This window comes from Mirounga leonina, unplaced genomic scaffold (assembly GCF_011800145.1).
Source record: "Mirounga leonina isolate KUSES-001 unplaced genomic scaffold, KU_Mleo_1.0 Mir_201, whole genome shotgun sequence".
Classification (NCBI taxonomy): Eukaryota; Metazoa; Chordata; class Mammalia; order Carnivora; family Phocidae; genus Mirounga; species Mirounga leonina.
The window spans coordinates 6,652,845-6,674,049 of NW_023270504.1; positions in this window are offsets into that span (position 1 = coordinate 6,652,845).

Genomic DNA, 21,205 nt, shown 5'->3' on the forward strand with positions numbered 1-21,205 from the left:
AGCATTTCTATCAGATACAGCATGTTATTCAGAGTCTTTATGTATATGCACGTGGAGAAGTAACATCAATGCTTCATGTCCCATCAGTTCTAATAACAAGTTCCTCACCCTCTAGAGCTGCACAAAATTGGAATACTCATCAGAATCACCTGGACATCTTTTAAGAAATAAAGATTATTGGCTGATACCCAGAAATACTGCCTCAGGAGATCAGACTGATCTACTGTGCTCATGGTTTGGGAACCACATCAAGATCCACTCTAGGTCATAAGTTAAGTGAAAAAATTCTAGTTTTTGTGAGATAGTCCCTTTCTAAAAGAACTAAGGAATTCTAATTGCTGAGGATAATCCATAGCTATTATCCAAGTAAATTCAATCAATCAAGAATGGAACACACATTTTAGGACTTCATTTCTCAGTCTAGAGTTTTGGGATCCCATCCCCAAAGTACTGAAATATTCTAAGATTGGGACCCAGAAATTGGCATTTTAAACAAACACCAGACAGATTCTGATTCCTCTCCTCTAGGTGATTTTACAGGCTACCACTCACTCCCTTAACAATATTTATTAATGAATCACCATATAGCAGGCATTGTTCCAGGCACTGTGTCCAGCTGTGAGAAAGAAAAACTAGGCCTATATCCCGGTATGGCCTACATGATGGTGGGAGTGGAGTAGGGAAATAGACAAATTAAAAAGGAAAGAAATAAATCAACAGGAATTTCAGATAATAAGTTCTATTAAAAAAAAAACAAAACACCATGATGATGTAATAGACAATGCATGCTTGCAATGGCATGGAGGAAGTCGTCAGAGAAGGGCCCACTACAGAAACAACACTGAAGCTTAGGTCTGAAAGGACAGAGAGGGCCAACCTTGCAATGAATTGGGAGAAGAGCTTTCCAGGAAACAGCAAGGCAGAGGCTTAGAGCAAGAATTAGCTGGGGCAAATGTGAGGAACAGAAAGAAGGCCAGTTTAGAGGGAGAGGTAAGAGAGGAGGTCAGAGCAGAGACGTAAGGTTGTTGGGCCAGTGTAAGAAGTTTGGGGGAAATACTATTTTGGGGGGAAGCTAGCAAAAGGATACTTTTGAACAGTTTCTGCTATGCCATGAATTAGTTAACAAGGAATTAGGTCCAATCACATAGAAGCAATACAGAAGATTGTGCCAGTGAAGAATGGAGCAGTTGGGCAATTAAAGGTATTTTCCTCTAAGCTCTTGTTACTCAAATTGTGGTCCATCGACCAGCAGCATCTGCATCATGTGGGAACTTACTAGAAATGCAGAATTTATGGCCTTACTCCAGACTTTGTAAAATCAGAACTGTATTTAAAGAAGATTTCCAGATTCATGTGCGCCTTCAAGCTTGAAAGCTACTGCTGTTAAGCCTAGGGTCATTAACCCTGTCTGTATATTGGAATCACCTTGGAAATTTAAAAACACTGATGCCTGAGTCCCAACATTAGAGATCTGATTTGAAGGAGGGACAGAAGTAGGAGGAGGTGGAGGGGACATCAGGAAATTTATAAGCACAGCAAACATTAAAGCATGATTGATGTGCAAAAGGTCATATGAGAAGCTCAAACAAATGTGGATTTTTGAGCCTTCCCCAAAGATTCTAATTCAGGAGGCCTGGGATGGGTTTCGGGAACTTGCATTTTTAACCAGCACAACACAATTTGAGAAATACTGCATTAAGAAACTGTTGAAGGTGGGACACCTGGGTGGCTCAGTCAGTTAAGCGTCTGCCTTCAGCTCAGATCATGATCTCCGGGTCCTGGGATCAAGTCTTGCATCGGAATTCTTGCTCAGCGGGGAGTCTGCTTCTCCCTCTGCTTGTGCGCGTGCTCTCTCTCTGACAAATAAATAAATAAAATTAAAAAAAAAAAAGGAAACTGTTGAAGGAAAAAGAAAGAAACACTATGAAATAAGGATACCAATTAATTTGGTTGCTGATTGATGTGTATCTCTGGGTGAATCTACTTAGTAACAGCACATCTTCTGAAAGCATAATAAAATAATGTAGATGTCTGATGATTATCATCAAGATCAGAGATATCCTCCTGTCAGAAGTTACACTGGCTGTAAAGATTTTATAAAACATTCTGTAATCTAAAAAAGGGCCAAGGTCATGCACCAGCCTGTACTAAGGAAACCCTACATGTAGGAAGAAATTTCTTTCCAGGCTATAGAAGGAATTTTGCTCTTAAACCACATACTGTCTAATGATTGACAACTAAATCAAGAAGTTCCTTATAGCTTTGGAGCGCTTAAAAAACAGGATGGTACAAATAGAGTGACCATAGCTACTGTTCTGCAGTGAGCCAGCTTTTCCTAACTCTCTGAGGTCCCACCTTTTCCAAGAAGATTTTATGCAACACTCACACCTCCAGGATTCTTCTTGTCTGAACTTCAGTTGGGCTCTCAGACTGCGTATTACTTGATTCATTACTATTTCATTCCTTGTTAATTGTCTGGTATGTGACAGCTTCATTTTCCTAACAAGATTGTTAAACTGCTTAAAGACAAGGATGATGTCCATCTCATACTTTTATTTCACACAATGCCTGGACATCGCTGACTATGCAAAAGAAGCTTAGCAAATTGTTGTTTGGTTGGATAATGGCAATAAATACTTTATCCTGTCTTCCTGAATGGTTTCATTGATCATGATGAGTGATCCTTAAAAGAGCAAAAGCACACTCATTACTGGGAGATCCTAAAATATAAGCCATCCATCAGTATTAAAATAGCAATAAGAATAGCAACCGAGTAGTTTTGTTGCACTTTCGTTTTTTTCAAAGATTTATGGGAATTGTATCATTGAATTCCCATGACAACCAGTGACAGCTGTTGAAAAGAATTTTTTTAATTATTGTGGTAAGAACACTTAACATGAGATCCACGCTTTTTGACAAATTTTTGAGTGCACAATACAGTATTGCTAACTATTGGAACCAAGTTGTACAAAAGATCTCTAGAACGTATTCATTTTGCTTAACTAAAACTATATATCTATTGAACAGCAACTCCCCAATTCCCCAAACCCCCAGCCCCTAACAACCACCATCCTGACTTATTTCACGTAGCATAAAGTCCTCTGGGTTCATCCATGTTGTCACATATGACAGGATTTCCTTCTTTTTTAAGGCTGAATACTATTCCATTGGATGCTTACACTATATTTTCTTTACCCATTCATATGTAGATGGAAATTTAGGTTATTTCCATATCTGGGCTATTGCAAATAATGCTGCAATGAACATGGGAATGCACCCATCTCTTCAAAATACCAATTTCAATTCTTTTTGGATATATACCCAGAACTGGGATTACTGGATCCTGTGGTAATTTTATTTTTCATTTTTAAAGGAACCCCTATATTGTTTTCCATCCTAGCTGCACTCCATTTTACATTCCCACCAAAAGCGTACAAGAGTTTCACTTTCTCCACATCCTCGCCAACATTTATCTTTTGTTTATCTGGTAATAGCCATCCAAACAGGTGTGAGGTGATATCTCACTGTGGTTTTGATTTGAATTTCCCTGATAATTAGTGATGTTGAGCATCTTGTCATATATCTGTTGGCCACTTGTGTGTCTTCTTTGGAGAAATGCCCACTGAAGTCTTTTGCCCATTTTTAAATGGTTTTGTTTATTTATTTATTTAGCTAATTATTTATTTAGCTAATTATTTATTTAGCTATTTAGCGATTGAGTGTAAGAATTCCTGTATATTGGGCGCCTGGGTGGCTCAGTTGGTTAAGCGACTGCCTTCGGCTCAGGTCATGATCCTGGAGTCCCGGGATCGAGTCCCGCATCGGGCTCCCTGCTCGGCAAGGAGTCTGCTTCTCCCTCTGACCCTCCTCCCTCTCATGCTCTCTGTCTCTCATTCTCTCTGTCTCAAATAAATAAAATAAAATAAAAAGAATTCCTGTATATTTTGGATATTAACCCCATATCAGACATGGGGCTTGCAAATATTTTCTCTCATTCTATAGGTTGCCTCTTCACTCTATTGATTCTTTCCTTTCTGTGCAGAAGTTTGTCGTTTGGTGTAATCTCACTTGTCTATTTTTACTTTTGTTGCCTATACTTCGGTGTCATATAGAAAAAAATCATTGCCAAGACCAATGTAATGAAACTCTTCTCCTATGTTTTCTTTTGGGAGTTTTATAGTTTCATGTCTTAAGTTTTTGAGCTGATTTTTGTGTATGGTCTAAGAAGGGTCCAATTTCATTTTTTGCAAGTGAATATCCAGTTTTCCCAATACCATTTCCCCGAAAAGATTATCCTTTCCTCGTGATATATACTTGGCACCCTTATAAAAGATAAGTTCGCTGTATATGCATGGGTTTATTTCTGGAATCTTTGTTCTGTTCCTTTGGTCTATATGTCTATCTTTATGGCCAGTATCATACTATTTTAACTATGGTAGTTTTGTAATCAGGAACTGTGATGCCTCCAGCTTTGTTCTTCTTTCTCAAGATTACTTTAGCTATCCATGGTCTTTTGTGGTTCCCTATGAATTTTAGAATTTTTTTCTATTTCTCTGAAAAAAATGTCATTGGGATTTTGATAGGGATTCCATTGAATCTGTAGATTATTTCAGTTGTATGGACATTTTAACAATATGAAGTCATCCAATCTATGAATACATAATGTCTTTCCATTTATGTCTTCTGTAGTATCTCTTACCAGTGTTTTATAGTTTTCAGCATATAAGTCTCTTACCTCCTTAATTTGTTTTTGTTTTTGTTTTGTCCCTAAGTATTTTTTTTTGATGCTATGGTGTTATTTTCTTAATTTCCTTTTCAGGTAGTTTGTTGCTAGTGTATAGAAATGATTTTTGTATGTTTATTTCATAACCTACAACTTTACTGAATTCATTTATTAGTTCTAATGGTTTTGTTTGTAGTCTTTAGGGTTTTTCTACCTGTAAGATCATGTCATCTGCAAGCACAGATTATTTTACTTCTTCCTTTCCAATTTGGATGCCTTTTATTTCTTTTTCTTACCTAATTGTTTGGCTAAGACTTCTAGACTATGCTGAACAGAAGTTGCAAGAGTGGGCATCCTTGCCTTGCTCCTGATCTTAGAGGAAAAGCTTTCAGCTTTTCATCATTGACTATAATATTAGCTATGAGCTTTTCACATAAGGCTTTTATTATATTGAGGTAAATTCCTTTTATATCTAGCCTATTGAAAGTTTTTATCATGAAAGTGTGTTGAGTTAAGAGCTCCCCCTCCCCGTCAATCTGAGGTTGATGAAATTGGGGCTCAGAGAGCTCTTAATCAGGGTGCCACTGGCCCACGTATGAATTAGGAAAAGATGACCCTTCCTCCATGGGGAAGCAGCTAGGACGCCAATTTGGCAAGTGGAATATGCCCACTTTACCTCAGCTAGGTGACCTTGTGTAGAGCATAACTTCTAAAATTGTGGCAGAGGCTTTACTTGCAAAAACTCTCCCATTGCCTCTTGACACATCAAAATAAAACCAAAGGCTTAATGTTCTTTCCACTACCCACACTGGTCAGGCCAGGGTATATTTGTTTGAGTGTTTAAGAAGGCAAGAGAACAAAATTTCCAACCTATAGCCAGAGAGAATCAGCCACAGACAACGTGAATAGAGGAAAAACAACTTTTCATAGCATAGATTTTGCAACTGGAAAACTGTAGGGGAAGACATATCAGCCAGGTACTCTACCTTGAGAGAAAATGATTGTGATAGATTGCAAAAATGGCCACAGTACTTTGTATCTCCTCCCTCAAAAGGTGGAGTCTATTTCCTTACCCATTGAATTTAGAATGGCCTTGTGACTGACATGATGGATAGAATATGGAAGAGGTTGCAACATGAGAGTTCTGTACCTGGGCCTCCACAAGCCTAGCAGCTTTCAGACTATTGATGAGAGGCATGTGGCCCAGTCACCCTCCAACTTCCCCACAAACAGTGAGACAACCACTAGACACACAAGTGTGGCCATCTTCACTCACACATGGTCCCCAGCCAAGTCACCAGCTGACTCCAGACAGGAGTGAGCCTAGCTACTCACATGTCTGCCTCAGATTAGCAGAAGCAGTCAATTGACTCATAGCTCATGAATAACAATAAATGGTTGTTGTTTAAAGCCATTATGTTTTTAGAGTGTTTATTTAGAAACTGATAAAATGAGTGACCCTAGAAACAAAAGAAAAGAAGCAAGAGAAAAGAAAACAAAAGAATCAGGCAGATCATGAAGCTAAGATGCCATCTGCAAATAGCAACAGCTATTGTCAACAGCAGCAAGGCTAAAGAACAAAAAGACACATCAGGTTTTCGTGTCATAGTGTCAGAGTTAATAGTTGCCATTAGTGGTATATTTAGAAAGAAGAGAAGGCACCTAACAAATTTTACATATAGTGGCTTATTTTTTAAAGTAATAGCAGAAAAATCACAAGAAGCTACAGACGCTTCAACCATTTGATTTATTGATAACAAAAACCATGCGATTCACTATTTTCCCAGTGCATCCTTCTTAGAGAGCTAAGCTAGTAATGAGAATATATGAGGCAACAGTTCTTGAAATGACCAGATTCAGCTCTTCCAACCTTAAATATAACTCCTTACCTGTATTCATTCATTTCGCATCACAATGGATCGTTATTTATAGTTTTTAAAATATGAAATAAGAATTATGGTTTGAAGGCCAAAAGGAGAAAAGAACAAAAAGAAGAGGAAGAAATTGTTATGTGAACACTCATTCAATATTGAAGACAGGTGTGCTGAAGCATGGTATATTCCAACCTTTCTTCCAAACCTCAAACCAACACAAATTCTCTCGCTAGAGAGTGGAAGAAAGGATAAGGGATTGCACAAAGGATAGAATCCATATCCATACCAAATCCCACAGTGACTATTTTTAGAAAATAATCGTACAATATGAGCACTTCATAAAGGAAGTTGCTTAGGAGCTGTGGTACCTAATTAAGTATATATTTTTCATACCTTAGAAAATCTATTTGCAAAGAAAATTGTGTTTGAATGCAGAGTACCTCTAAATTCACAGATGTACCCTTGAACCAATCCTGTCCTTCTGGGATTATGCTGGAGTCCATGTATTAAAGCAACCGCAAAATCTTCTACTTCCCCATGGTCCCTGAAATACATATAAACTCTTAAACCTGAAATCCAAGACTTGCCACTATCTAGCTCTAGTTTACCTTTCTGAAAATCCACATAAATGTGCAATACTTTTCATTCTTACCCAAACATAAGCAATGCTTTCCTGCCTCCATACTAATTTCTCTGCTGAGAACATCTTCCATACTCATCTCTACTTGTTAAAAACAGCATCTAAACTTTGAAGTCCACCTCAAATGTCATTTCTTTATTGAAGTATGGCTACTTTTCTACATTTTGGGATATACTCATGTCCTGAATCTTATCTCTCTACCTCAGAAATTAGAAATCACATCCCCAGACTCCTTTATAGTTAGGAAAAAGTCATGTGGCTGAGTCTAGCCAATCAGGAGTACCCACTTGATAGACTGATTCAAAAAGAGCAACATGAGAGGTGACTGTGCTCAGAGGAAGGAACTTTCTGGTAAGTGTAGTAGAAGAGCATCTAGTTCTTCAGTAACAATGAGATCTGAGCTTCTAGTTACCATCTTTCACTGAATCTAAGATGTTATCGACTTAAAGAGACACCATTATTTCACATAACTCTAAAATAATTTTTAATTCTTCCAATAAAGCTATGATATGATGTGTTCTTATAACTTAGTAAGTTCATACTTACTAAAAAATATGTTAGACATACAGACATAGATTTTCTTTCATAAAATATATTGGATAAGTTATTCATATTCACCACCTGACTTTTTTTTTAAAGATTTTGTTTGTTTATTTGAGAAAGAGAGCTCAAGCTGGGGGGAGGGACAGAGGGAAGAATCTCAAGCAGACTCTGTGCTGAGTGTGGAGCCCATTGTGGGGCTGGATCCCAGGACTCTGAGATCATGACCTGAGCCCAAATCAAGAGTTGGACACCCAACCAACTAAGCCACCCAGGTGCCCCTCAAAATCTGACTTTTCTAAATGACTTTCAGACTCAGAATCAACCATGTCCATGTTTTGGCACACAATATTATCCTTTGTACCATTGGGACTATTAATGAGGCAGCATTTCTTAAAAGAATGCTCCACTCTTGTCTCTAGGAATTTCTTCTAAGCTACCAGTGCCAATTCTATGAGTTTTGGTGCATGTGAACAGGCAATGACAGCTACATCATAACTGCCACTTGGCCAACAGCAATTGTGAAAAGCAGTCCAAATTTAGAGAGGTAAATACGTTAGGAAAACAAGTGTTTTAGAAAAAAAATGAAGTACGTTCTACCTCCATCGGTGATTCCAAGGGTAGGAGTCACTTTCCAGTGTTATGATATGTTATAGTCCATCCAATGAAAAACTGGTTAGTGGTGCCTAAAAGACCATCAAATGGAATAAATACCTCTACCTCTGGTCACCTGTCTTATAGTTTCCACCAGCCTATGTAAGACTATGACACATATTTAAAGTAATTTACTGAGGGATAAGCAGTCTCAGAATGGAGGAACAAAAGATATAATTTTAGCTAATTTGGACTTTCACTGTATCACACTAGGAAAGACACTTTATTCTCTTTATTTAATCTATTTATCTATCTATTTATTTATTTGAGAGAGAGTGAGAGAGAGAGAGTAAGCATGACAGGGGGGTGGGAGAGGGGGTGGCCCAAGGGAGAGGGAGAGAGAAAATCTGGGTGTGCAGGTTCCACACCCAGTAATGAGCCTGACACTGGGCTCAAGCTCACGACCCTGAGATCATGATCTGAGCCGAAATCAAGAGTCGGAAGCTTAACCAACTGAGCCACCCAGGGGCCCCTAGGAAAGACATTTTAAAACTTAGATTCCCATGTATGTCATGCCCCAAAAGTCTCCCAGACCAACTGACTTCAACTTCTCCTTCAGGAAAACTTCACTACTTCCACAGGATGAAGTCTGACATCTAATTGCTTTCTGAGTTCTCCATCTCAGTGTGTATCCTGGGCTTCAATTAGATGAGCACTGACATTCACATCTGCTGAATTTCATGGTGCCTGGATAAAAAATGGGCTTCAGATATGGGCAAGGGCGAAAGTGGGTTCTTCTGGACCACAGAACACCAGTAAGAGCTATGGAGCTGGTTCCCTCACACAGTAACTATATCTGTTAGAAATTTCTCAGCTGCAAATAACAGAAAATTCAACCCAACGTAGCTTTATATTTATAACATTAATTATCTCTCCTAACAAAATTTCATAGGTAGGTCAGTCTTCAGATGTCACATAAGTGACCTTGACTCTGCTTCTCTAAGACCCTTTTGTCTTCCTCTGTAGGTTATTTTCATCCTCAGACTGAGAACAAGATAGCTGCCATTGATCTAGGCATCATATCCAGATACAACAGTGTTTACAGAAGTTAATGATGACTCTCTCTGCTTCTCTTAGGAACAAATAAACTCATCCCAGAATCTCTCAGTTTTCCTCCACTTAAGACTTTATTAATTTTTAAATTTAATAAAAATAGTTCTTTAAAAAAAAAAAAAAGACTTTATTGAACAGAATTCGATCACAAGCCTATACTGAACCAATCACTGGTAAAGGATTAGGACCACTATGATTTGTTTTGACCAGCCAGGACCCACCCCCAGGGCTGAGGTCAGGACTGGGGCATACCCACCCCAAAGAATAAAGTCACACAGGGAGGGGTAGAAGCCTGAATAAAATCAGGGTCCTATTAGAAATACTAGAGGTAGCATGTGTGAAAAAAAGATGTTAGTATGTTAACTATACTGGAATTTTAAAAAAATTAATAAAAAAACCAAAACCAAAATCAAACCAAACAAAAAACAAGTTAGGTAACCAGTGGTATCTCCTAAGTAAATAATCCCTCTAAATTATAAATTTTTCTTCGAGATGGTCCACTCTAATCATTACTGATGAGAGAATACTCATTGATGACAGAGCTCTGCCCTGCTCTTTAGGAATAGGTATTATTATGCTTTGGCACATTGGGCTCTTTCTGTTCCACCAGAAGCCTGGTGCCATCAGAATGAGGTAGTGGCTTCTAAATGTCCTTTCTTCCTTACTGGAAAATGACACTGCATTTGATTGAATTATTTTTATTCACGTTATCCCTCTGATAGAGAAGGAGTAAAAATGGAAAGCTTAATTGTTTTATATAGGCCTAATACCACCCCCCCAACACACAAACCTGTAAATCCCTCCAGGAAATAAATGGTGTCTTTTTTGTATTTATACATCCTATGAAGCTAGCCTTATGTAATAGGAACTCCATCGATAAAGAAATGATGGATTGTTAATCTTATTCATTCTTTCCAGGATTAACCTTTATGACAGCTAATTAAGTCTCCAAGCTAGGTGTGGTCCATATCCAACGTGTGTGCATTAGCAAAGATCCTTTGGTTTTAAGATACTTTCCTCTCTGTGTCTCCAACCACAAGTATTGCCCAGAAGCAGGGACTTTCAAGCTGGAATTCTAATGCTCTTTACAGTCGATGGTACGGGCTTAGGTTGGGGGGGAAAAATTGCATTCCCTCAATCAGACAAGCACTACCTAGAGAAATTCAGACTTCGATAAGACCTTACCAATCCATTTCCTTTCAGCTTTGCACATCAGATGGTTCCTCATTCTTAAGAATTAGTGGGTTAAAAAAAAAAAAAAAGAATTAGTGGGTTGGAAATCCTCTAGGAGAGAATATCAAAACTTCAACATGTTCAGACAGATATACACACAAATAGTAGGTTTAATGAAATTCTCTATACGATTTCAGATTTCTCCCTTTTTCTCTTTACTATCCTATTCTCTTATTTAATCCCCCTAGTTAAAAGATTTGGGTTTTTTCCCCTTCCCTTGTGGCACTGTGTATTTGCTGAATATACTGATTCATGCCCTTTGGTTCTTACTCCTTGACTTGTAATTCTTATCTCTCTATTCTGTCCCCAGACTTGAAGTTTGTTGTTATGTCTGAGAAGTCCTTAAATACCATGGTTACCCAAAGGGTCAAACTGCCTGTCCCCTAAACTGAACGTTGCTGATTCATGCGCTGCCTCAGGGAGTGTCATTGCCACAGCTGAAAGAGCTATCCAAACGAAGATGCTTAGGTAACGGCAGCTATTGAAAACGACCGACCCCTGGTACAAATCAAGTAGCTACCCCTTATTTGAAAGATATTCAGGATGGTATTCACGCTGGGAGTCAGGGAGGATGGTATTTCCTGAACTGATTCACACAGTGCTAATATTTGTCAAGTAAATGAGGGAAAATATCAAGAGAGTAAAAAGCCAAACAAAAAAATCTCAGTCTTAAGGTCGTTTTCATTGTCTAATTGTCCCCACGTGCTATCAAATGCTCATCTGAATGCCTGAGGGAAGAATTTAGGTTAATATCTATGTATTTCTATATAGAATGATGGCCAAATGTAATATATGCCTTTTTTTTTTTTTTAAAGATTTTATTTATTTGACAGAGAGAGACACAGCGAGAGAGGGAACACAAGCAGGGGGAGCCAGAGAGGGAGAAGCAGGCTTCCCGCAGAGCAGGGAGCCCAATGCGGGACTCGATCCCAGGACCCCGGGATCATGACCTGAGCCAAAGGCAGACGCTTAACTGACTGAGCCACCCAGGCGCCCCTAATATATGCCTTTAATTAAATATTTCAATGAGGCTTTACAGCCTATAAAGTCACTTCACATGTACTATTTCATTTGATCATTATGACATCCCCGTGAAGTATGTGCTAATACTGTCCCCATTCCACCCGTGAATGAACTCTGACTCTGAGAGATTCTGGACCTTTTTTAAAATTCATAAAACTAGCTGGTAAAAAGAAGAGGCAGGACTAAAATCTAGGTCTCTGACTCACTCTTTCCATTGCTCACATCGCCAATATACCTTCATGATAAGCTATAGTCCTCATTGCCTAAGCAAATGTACCAAAAATTAAAAATCAACAGGTTGTAATTCAGGTGCCCCTTGCTTTATGTGGAGACTATGGCTTTGCCTTCCTGTCGGTTTAATGTAAGATCACAGTAATGTTTCTTTAAGGAGCATCTGAGAGTACCTAATGCATGAGCACTATTCCCGTGGACACTTGGAAAGGACAATGTCCTTAAAGGCTGGCTGAGTGACACCAGGGAATATTCTTCCATTGAAATTGTTGAACACTCAATTTCCTCCCTGATTGTCACTATTTATGCATTCACTGATGCTCTAATTATTTGAGCTTCATCCTTTAAATCAAGAGTGTGATGCCTTGTTAAACACAGGATTGTCTAATGTCCCTTTTAAAACTAACACTTAAGGTCATGCTGCTCTATTATCTCCAGTTTATAATAGGAAAGTGAGTTTCGGCTACCCTTGGCCCTGTGTGGAAAAATGTTGCCAACTTTTCTTCTTCTAACAGCGTCTATTAGAGCTTGAGATAGGCTCCATTCAAACACTCTTCTTGCCAAGTACTCTAGGCCAAGATCTATGATGACTGAACAGGATCGCGACTATGATTTTTCAAGTTCTATCCAATGATGTGTTTTTGACAGGCAATGTAATGTTGCTTGCATTTTAGGTTTTAACCTATGGGGCTATGCAATAGCCTTTCTTGTCAGGATTGGAAAAAAAAATGTTTCATGCATTCACAGATGTCTGAAACTCCAATGAAAGGTAATATATAGTATTATATAAGATAGGATTTTGTAGATCAGATTTATTTTAGGTTTTCAATATAATTCTGCATTCTTTTGAATTCACATAGCAAATATATTAAGCTCATAACTCCGTGGTGAAGTGGAAGGCTATTGCTCAGAGCTATTGTAAGGAAAATGTAGAACTTAAACCACAGCTATAACAGGTCATTTGAGGGGAAAATGTGGTTTTAAAAAATAACTGAAAAATGCATTCATAGGCATTATTATACAATTGAATGTGGCAGTTAGGGAAAGGAGTAGGGAACTGACTCAGGTATGATACTATTCTATCCAACTCATCTGCCATGACAATAAAATGTATTTATTTACTGTAGGAAAAAAAGACAAATTCAACATACATAAGGCTTCAGTTGATTAATGATTCAGCTATGATGGAACCACTTGGAGGACAACAGCCAGCCTTTCCACTAGCAGGAATCCTTACTGGGGTGTGGTAAAATAACATTCTTTATTCTGGCTGTATGATCTGATAATAGAGACTAATCTAATTGTGTTACAGTTTGGGAGGTAAAATGAATGCACGCAGGAATGAAAATAGGACCAGCCTTTGATGGTAAAAATAATTCATTTCTGGGCAAGTCTAACTTATTATTACATAGGATATTTTAAAAGATTGTTATGTTTAACCCAACATTATTTTCATTTATCAGTAATCCTTTAGTTTATTGATATAAGTGTGTGGCACTCATGAGGAAAATTGCCAACTCACGGTAGAAATCTGTTTTATGAAAAAAATATGCAAATATGTATATACACCACAATGGGTATTTCGAGAAAAAGTATTTGCACTTTTTAATGTTCATTCATTCTCTCCTTCTTAGAAATATCTATTGACTTCTGAAGGTGAGTGGGGGGGTGGGCTAACTGGATGATGGATATTAAGGAGGGCACTTGTTGTGATGAGCACTGGGTAGTATATGTAAGTGATGAATCACTAAATTCTATTCCTGAAACCAATACTGCACTATATGTTAACTAACTTGAATTTAAATTAAAAAAAATTTTTTTATTGCCTTCCAATCATGTGCCAAGTCCTGCTCTAGGTTCTGGAGGTACAAACAAAAACAGACAAAGACGTTGGCCTTTACAGAGTTTGCATTTATTCCAGTAGGAGGAGCTAAACAATAAACAATGTGAGTAAAATATTTAATATGTCAAAATTTAAAGATTTATAATAAAAATATTAGTCAAGTATTTAGTAAATAAGAATTAAGAGATTCAGAGTGCTAAAGAGACTGTAAGTCGGGGCGCCTGGGTGGCTCAGTCGTTAAGCATCTGCCTTTGGCTCAGGTCATGATCTCAGGGTCCTGGGATCAAGCCCCGCATCGGGCTCCCTGCTCGGCGGGAAGCCTGCTTCTCCCTCTCCCACTCCCCCTGCTTGTGTTCCCTCTCTCGCTGTGCCTCTCTCTGTCAAATAAATAAATAAAATCTTTTAAAAAAATAAAAAATAAAATAAATAAAAATAAATAAATAAATAAAGAGACTGTAAGTCCCTTGTCATTAATGTAACCCCAGACCTACCAGTGTCTGGCCTAGGAGATATTCAAGAAATATTTGTGGATGACTGAATGAACAAATGAATACTTTATGTTCTCTGAAGATAGCCCTGACACTTTATCTCAAACTCATACTGGATTTTCCTTTTTTATCTGCTTACTTCCAAAAAAGATTTGAAGTAACTTATAACAAAAAGGTAAAGAACGTAGCTTGAGCAACAAAGGAAGAAATAGAATCACGATGTATGGCTTTTTTAAAATACAGGGCTATTGTGGTGCTACAGTGGGTGATCAATAGCTTAATATCAATAATAATAATAATCAAGAGCTTAAATGAAAGTATATTTGATAGCAATTTCCCCAAAGTTGCATACATATTTTTCACATGACTTCTTCAAAAATACACTATATCCCTTATCAAAAACTGACAGGGGACAGGTCCAAATGTGATTTTGAAAGAAAAGGGGGGGAAATGTCTTGATAAGGCATTTCCACCGGCATTAGGGCAATAATGCAAATGCATGTGTCTTTCTTTACAGTTCCAAGAGTAGGGGCGCCTGGGTGACTCAGTCGGTTAAGCATCTGACTCTTGATTTCAACTCAGGTCATGATCTTAGGATCCTGAGATCGAGCCTGAGTTCCACCTGAGGCTCAGTATGGAGTCTCCTTCCTCCTTCTGTCCCTCCCCCTGCTCTCTTTCACTCTCTCTCAAATAAATAAATAAATCTTTAAAAAAAAATAAAGTTCCAAGTGTAGAATTTAGCCTAAAGTAGAAACTCAATAAATGCTGACATAAGACCATCAGATAAAATTGATTCTTGGACTATTTCTACAGTATGGCAATAAATCAGCATGAAAAAAAAGAACGTTCTTTTTATTTTGATCTGTTAGACTATCCTATGGTTTGCTTTCCAGCAAAGATGTTCAGTGTCTCAATAACCCTTGATCAAAGAAGGGTTTTTTCCAATCTCTTCAACTAGATATACAGCTTTCAAGAACCCACATGGGTGCCTGAGAGAGGCCAACAGTTGCCTAACCAGTCACATCAGCCAAATCAACCCCAACAGATCTGTGGATATGAGATGTGGCAACCAGAGCCAACATCATACTAGAGGCAATGTAGGGTCAGACAAAACTGAAGTCAAGTCCCAGTTCTAGTAATTATCTACCATAGTTGGGGCAGCAATCTATTGTAAATGAAATGAAGTCTTTGCCATCCTAAGTATAGGAGCTCAATAATATTTGTAATTATTATTGAATGTAGATAGCTTCTGGGATGTTTTGGAGACTAGATTTCCGGGACATCAACAAGAAAGAAATTTAGGAAAATCGTATGGTAAGGTGAAAAGGGTAGGTTTCCTGAGACTTTAGAGTAGGAACTAGATAAGATCTTTAGATAAAACAATCATCTCAAGAAAGCGGCAGGTGTTGCTTACATAGAGGAGAACAATTGAGATGTTCTGGATGGTGCAAAAAGATATTAGAATTATAAGCTAGAGTCAAATTGGCCTACACAAGTCCAGATCAGCAGGGATGAAGGCTCCTATAATATCCTGCCCCTCCCTCCCTAAGTATGTGAAGGAGTTCAAGAGATTATCAACCAGCAGCCAGGATAGCTCATCCCCTTCTTTGAAAAAGGTGTGAAAGTTAACATCGTAAGAAAGAAAAATACCTTCCCCTGTCTTACAGGCAATGGGAAGAATGATGGGGAGGGCATGGGGGTTCTTACTGATAAGGAAGCCCTTCCTTTAATTCCTGCTTTATTCCATTCTTCCCCTTCCTTCTATTCCTTCCATCTTCTCTTCCTCTTCCTTCCCTCTATTTTCTCTTTTCTTCCCTACCTCGTTCTACAAGGGTCTAAGATGGAGTGATTTCCTCATTGTTATTTGCCATGGATTCTGGATAAGTCAGGTGCTAAAAGATGCTTTCAGGTTTTGGTTTGCTTGGATTAGACCTGATGTATTTTTCATTCTTCCTTTCTACATCGCCTAATGTAGAAAAGGGCAGCATTCAGATGAAAAATACATGGGTCATCAAGACAAGTTCTCCCATTGGAGAACAGGAAACGAAACTTGTGATGACTGTGAATGAACTCTCTGAGAACCAAATGAAAATCACAGAAATAGAAACCAGATGTAAGCAATCATGAATCCAGGGCAATACTCTGCCTCCAATTTATTTTTAGCAGAAATGTTATTAAAGTCTTTTCAGTACCATAATTAATTTTCAAGGATTGCCATTAACCTCATAGCGTAAAATGGGACAAGAAAATTTTTTGCAAAAGTTTAGTGGAAAATATTGATTTTTAAAGTAGTTTGCTGTGTGTTTGGTGGTTGTTGGGGGTGTTCTATGGTTTTTCGTTTTCCCAGTTTGACCTAGGAGTAATGACTCTCTCACCAGAATGTAATCCGTCTTTAGATAATAGTGGCTGTTTATATATTTAGGATGTGTCAACCTCCTCAAGGCTGGGAAGTATCATAGCCTAATATAATATTTGGCTTTCAAGCTTTGGGTGTGCAACAAGAGGACCAACAGTCTTGTTGGTTAAAATCAACCCAAGGTATTAGAGTTTGGACATGAACTTGGCCTGCCCATGCCAGAGGGAATACAAGTACCTTCTTTCAGGCTCTGAATGAAATCATTAATTATGTCAGCAGCTCCAGCGATAGACCTGGAGACACTTTGCACTACTTAGCAAACAAGCTACCTTCTCAACTGTTTAGAAGTCTGGGGAAGATCTTAAAGATCTGTACCCACTGTACTTACACAGCCCTTTCCCTGCAAATCCTCAGACTCTCCTTGATCCTGTGTCTCTTTGGTTTTACCACACCGGGGTTGGAATGAGATGAGGGAAATATGTGGCTATGATGCCCAGACTGTGTATTATAGAACTAAAAGAACATCCTGGTGCACCTCGACAATGAAACTCTTTTAAAATGAGGGTTTTTGGAACCATATCAACCACACTTGAGTTCCTTCTCCATTTAAGGCCATCATAGGTCTTTTAAGGAGTAATTTAACTGCTATAGACATGTACATTTTTGCCTGTTAAGAACAGCTTTACAAAGAATATGACCTGTGTTTACAGGACAAAAAAATTTTTTAATCCTTTCCACAAAAAGCGGCTTCCTTTTTTTTTTTTTTAATCATTAAAAATACTTTGGCAGTTTTATGTATAATTACAGCTTAGCAGGATGAGAATTAAAGAAACAAAGTACAACAAAATTCTGCTAAGGTCAGTTTAAATTTTCTTAACGTAAGTACTCTCACATAGTAATTGACTTTAGTATATTATGATACATCAAAAGTCCACATTTTCCCCCTCATTTACCAGTCTCTGGGAAGTGAAGCACAAATGAAATGAAGGGGGAAATGTCTTCAGGAAAAGCATGTAATACATGCACTGAGCATTAAGGAAAGAGGAGCTTTTGAGACTGAATGAGACATGGGATGCCCCCAAATCCACCACGATTTTAAAAAGAATATGCTTTACGAAAGGTTCCCAATAGCAGATCAAAGAGCTTCATAAACGAATTTTGAACGACAGATCTAAGATAATTAAAACTATGCTTTCATTCCTCAGAAGTGCAGGTAGAAAGAGCTATAATTCAATTTGATCCCACAGATATCTTCAGAAGACCAACTCTGGGCGCATAGCAGTGTTGGGCACATTGGGAAGGTAAGCACACAAAGGAGAGACTGATGGATTTTTTTTTCTTTTTAGCTCATAGACAATTATAGCAATTGAATGTTTAACTCTTGAAAGCAGGGGAAAAAAAAAAAAAGAAAGAATAAAACAGTCCAGCAGCTTTAAGAGAGCTGCTGGTGAGAAGGATTAAAACCCTCTCTAATAAATGTATCAAATTTAATGGATAGAAGAATGAGATCTTAAAAATCTAATAAATGAGCTTTTGGGGAAAACTAATTTTTAAAAAATAAAGAAACTGGGGGGAATTAGATAAACTTTGAAGGGAAAATTCTCAATTGGTATCACCATGGGAGAGAGGAAAATGCTAAGGTACCAATAGAGGGAGGTAGGAGGAAGAAGCACCTTAAGTTATGAGCAGATAAAGCATAAAACAATGAAATCTATTTATATCATTTTATTTTTTCTCCTTTCTATGAAAGGAGAGTTAAGAGATGTATGGGGGAGGTTCACTACCAAAGAATAGAATAGGATAGAACAAAACTCATCTTCTGAATTACAAAATAATAATATTAAGATATTATTATTCCAGTTTCATAGCTTCCAAGGAACTGGGTACACACTTAAGTCTTATTTATTTTTATAAATAGAGAACAGGGAAGTAAAGGTTTTATATCAATTTTATTGACTTGGGAAAATATTTACAAGAATATATAGAAAGATTTCATTTTTCTGCATTAATTATTTTTATTTTGTAGATCCAGATACTGAGAGAGAGAAAAGCTATGAAAAATTATTGACTCATCAGACTTTCTATTTTATATCAGGCATTCTCAAGGTTGTTTATAAGCATATACACTCTTTCTCTCTCTTTTTTATAAGTACTGCACCACATAAGAAAAAAGGGTAAAAGCAACAAGCAATGTGTTCCAATGTGACGTCTTCTGATTTATGCAGAAATATACAAAAGGTTCTGTTAGGTACAGGATGTTAATTAGATATGCACTCCATAAACAAAGGCACAAAATTCAAATAAAAGCTATAAATGTTTACAATATTTTGTAGTTTTTCATAGTATTTAAGGGAATTTGCTACTCAAATGGAGATGAGATGGCTAATAGAGATAAGTGGGGGGAATTGCCAAGAGAAATTAAAAGACAAAAAGGTAAAATGTGGTGACAATTAAGAAGACAAAACATTCTTTGCCTTAAATATGTATAAGAGCTTAATTAAGTTCATAAACAGTTCTTCAAAAGAATATGTCACAAGAACTGGGCAAAACGGACTTCAGGGAGAATGGACCTACAATATTGCATATTACATGGGAATTTCTTTGTTTCCTCCTTTGCTAAGAAGTGGCAATCACACCGTTCAGGGCTCTGGTGAATAATAAAGAACTCGCTCCTCTGAGCAATAATATTTTACAAAGGACCCCAACCGCCCCTAGGAAAGCCCTGAGACACCCGACAATCTTCAGCAATAAAGTGGTTTTGTGGACATTCCCATAGCGATACTCTCCCGCATTCAGTTCATAGATGCTTTTAACCAATAGGGGAAGCATTAACAACACCATCGTGCTCGTTCGCTGGAGAATAGAACCTTAGCACAGCGAAGGGAAGTAGGCTGCTGGATGGACCAGCGTTTCTCAAAGCAAGCTCGGTGTTGCCTGAGGGGGAAAGACACCTTCAGGAAGGAGCTGAAAGGAAACCCACAATTTGGACTCGAGTTTGTTTCCGTCTATCTCTGGAATTCTGCCTCTGCGACAGCGCGTCCCGGAGTTGTGCAAACGAACACATCCAGCCTCGTGCCCGGCGCGCAGCGGCTCTGTCGCCGGCAGCCTCGGGCTGCAGGGTGTCGCGGCCCCCGGCGTGCTGGGGGGGGGGGGGGGGGGGATTGGGAGGGGGGTCCGCGCCTCGCCAGGACAGCCCGAACACGCATGTCAAGGACTCTTAACCACCATGGACAGCTCACTGGCTTCCCCCAGCCAGCTCCGCGCTGTTCACAAACTCCACAGGAGCCACCAGCTAGGTTGGTTTTTATGCCCTGGAGACGTGCCATGTTCCACGGTCTACACCCCCCGCGATCGCCAACTGCAACCACTGAGCAGCTATATATAGACAGAGCGGGCTTCGAGAATTAATAACCCTCCTTGCCCTCCCATCAGTCCTTTAAGGTACCACTGGATTCTAAGAATCAGACGGAGAGAGTTGGCAGAGAGAACTTTGTTCCACGTCCCTTCATTTCCTCTCCTTGCCGGCGCGGCCCCTCACCCCGCCTTGGCTGTGCGGATTGTGTTAAATGAAATAAAACAGACGGGCCCCGGGGCTCTGGAGCTGCACCGACGGGAGGCGGGCTGGCAGAGGGCTAGTCCCGGGGCTTGGGGAAGAGGGAGTCGTCCCTGCACACCCCCCCGGGGACCGGGACCTGCACCGGGACAGGGCCCAGGAGGGGGTGGTGGTGGAAGGGTGGGGTACATCTGCCCCCACCCTTCTCTTCCCCCACCCCCACTGGGAATTTATGGTCACCGTCTGCCAGGGGCTTATGTCAAGTTTGAGTCATAGATTGACCAGAAGGGAGAAGGGAGGGGAGAGCCCTGCTTGGAGGAAGTTCGCTCGCGCCTTCGGACCCTGTCCTTGGGTCATACTGTTCCCCGCAGTTTCCTTTCGCCTGCAAGCAGGAGCGGGGCCCTCCTGCGAGGGGCGGGAGGGCTGGGCTGGCGACTTTGGCTGTACCCAGGAGCGAAACCACGCGCAAAACCCAGCGGGATGGGGCGGGGCGCGAAGGCCTCATTTCTACCGCTCGCGACAGAACGGATTCTGTGTGACAATCCCGAATCCAAATTCTCAGGGAAGGAAGCCCCAAAACCCAGGAACCATAGCTAGACTGCCAAGGGGCTCCCAGGCCTCTGAACTTTCCAGCAAGCCTAGTATCCCCGGGAGCCAAACCCGCATCCTCCTCGGGGATCGCATCTGCAACAGGCGAGCTAATTCTGTAGCGGGAGGCGGGGGGAGGCTGATAAAGATCGTCCAGAGGTGCTCATGCCTCTTTCGAGATCCTGCACTGCTTCCCTGAAAGACACACACCTCGCCTCGCTGAGTCTGGCGCGCAACCACTGAGCCAGGAGACCCCAGAGAGGAAGCGTGCAGCTTTCATGCTTGCTTTCCAGAGCCCTTAATTCTGACAAGAGTCCCAGGAAGGGCAGGCAGAACCCGAAGACACCGTCACCACAAGCTGAAAGCGAAAGAGACACAACGCCCGTCTAACTGAGGGTGCCGGATG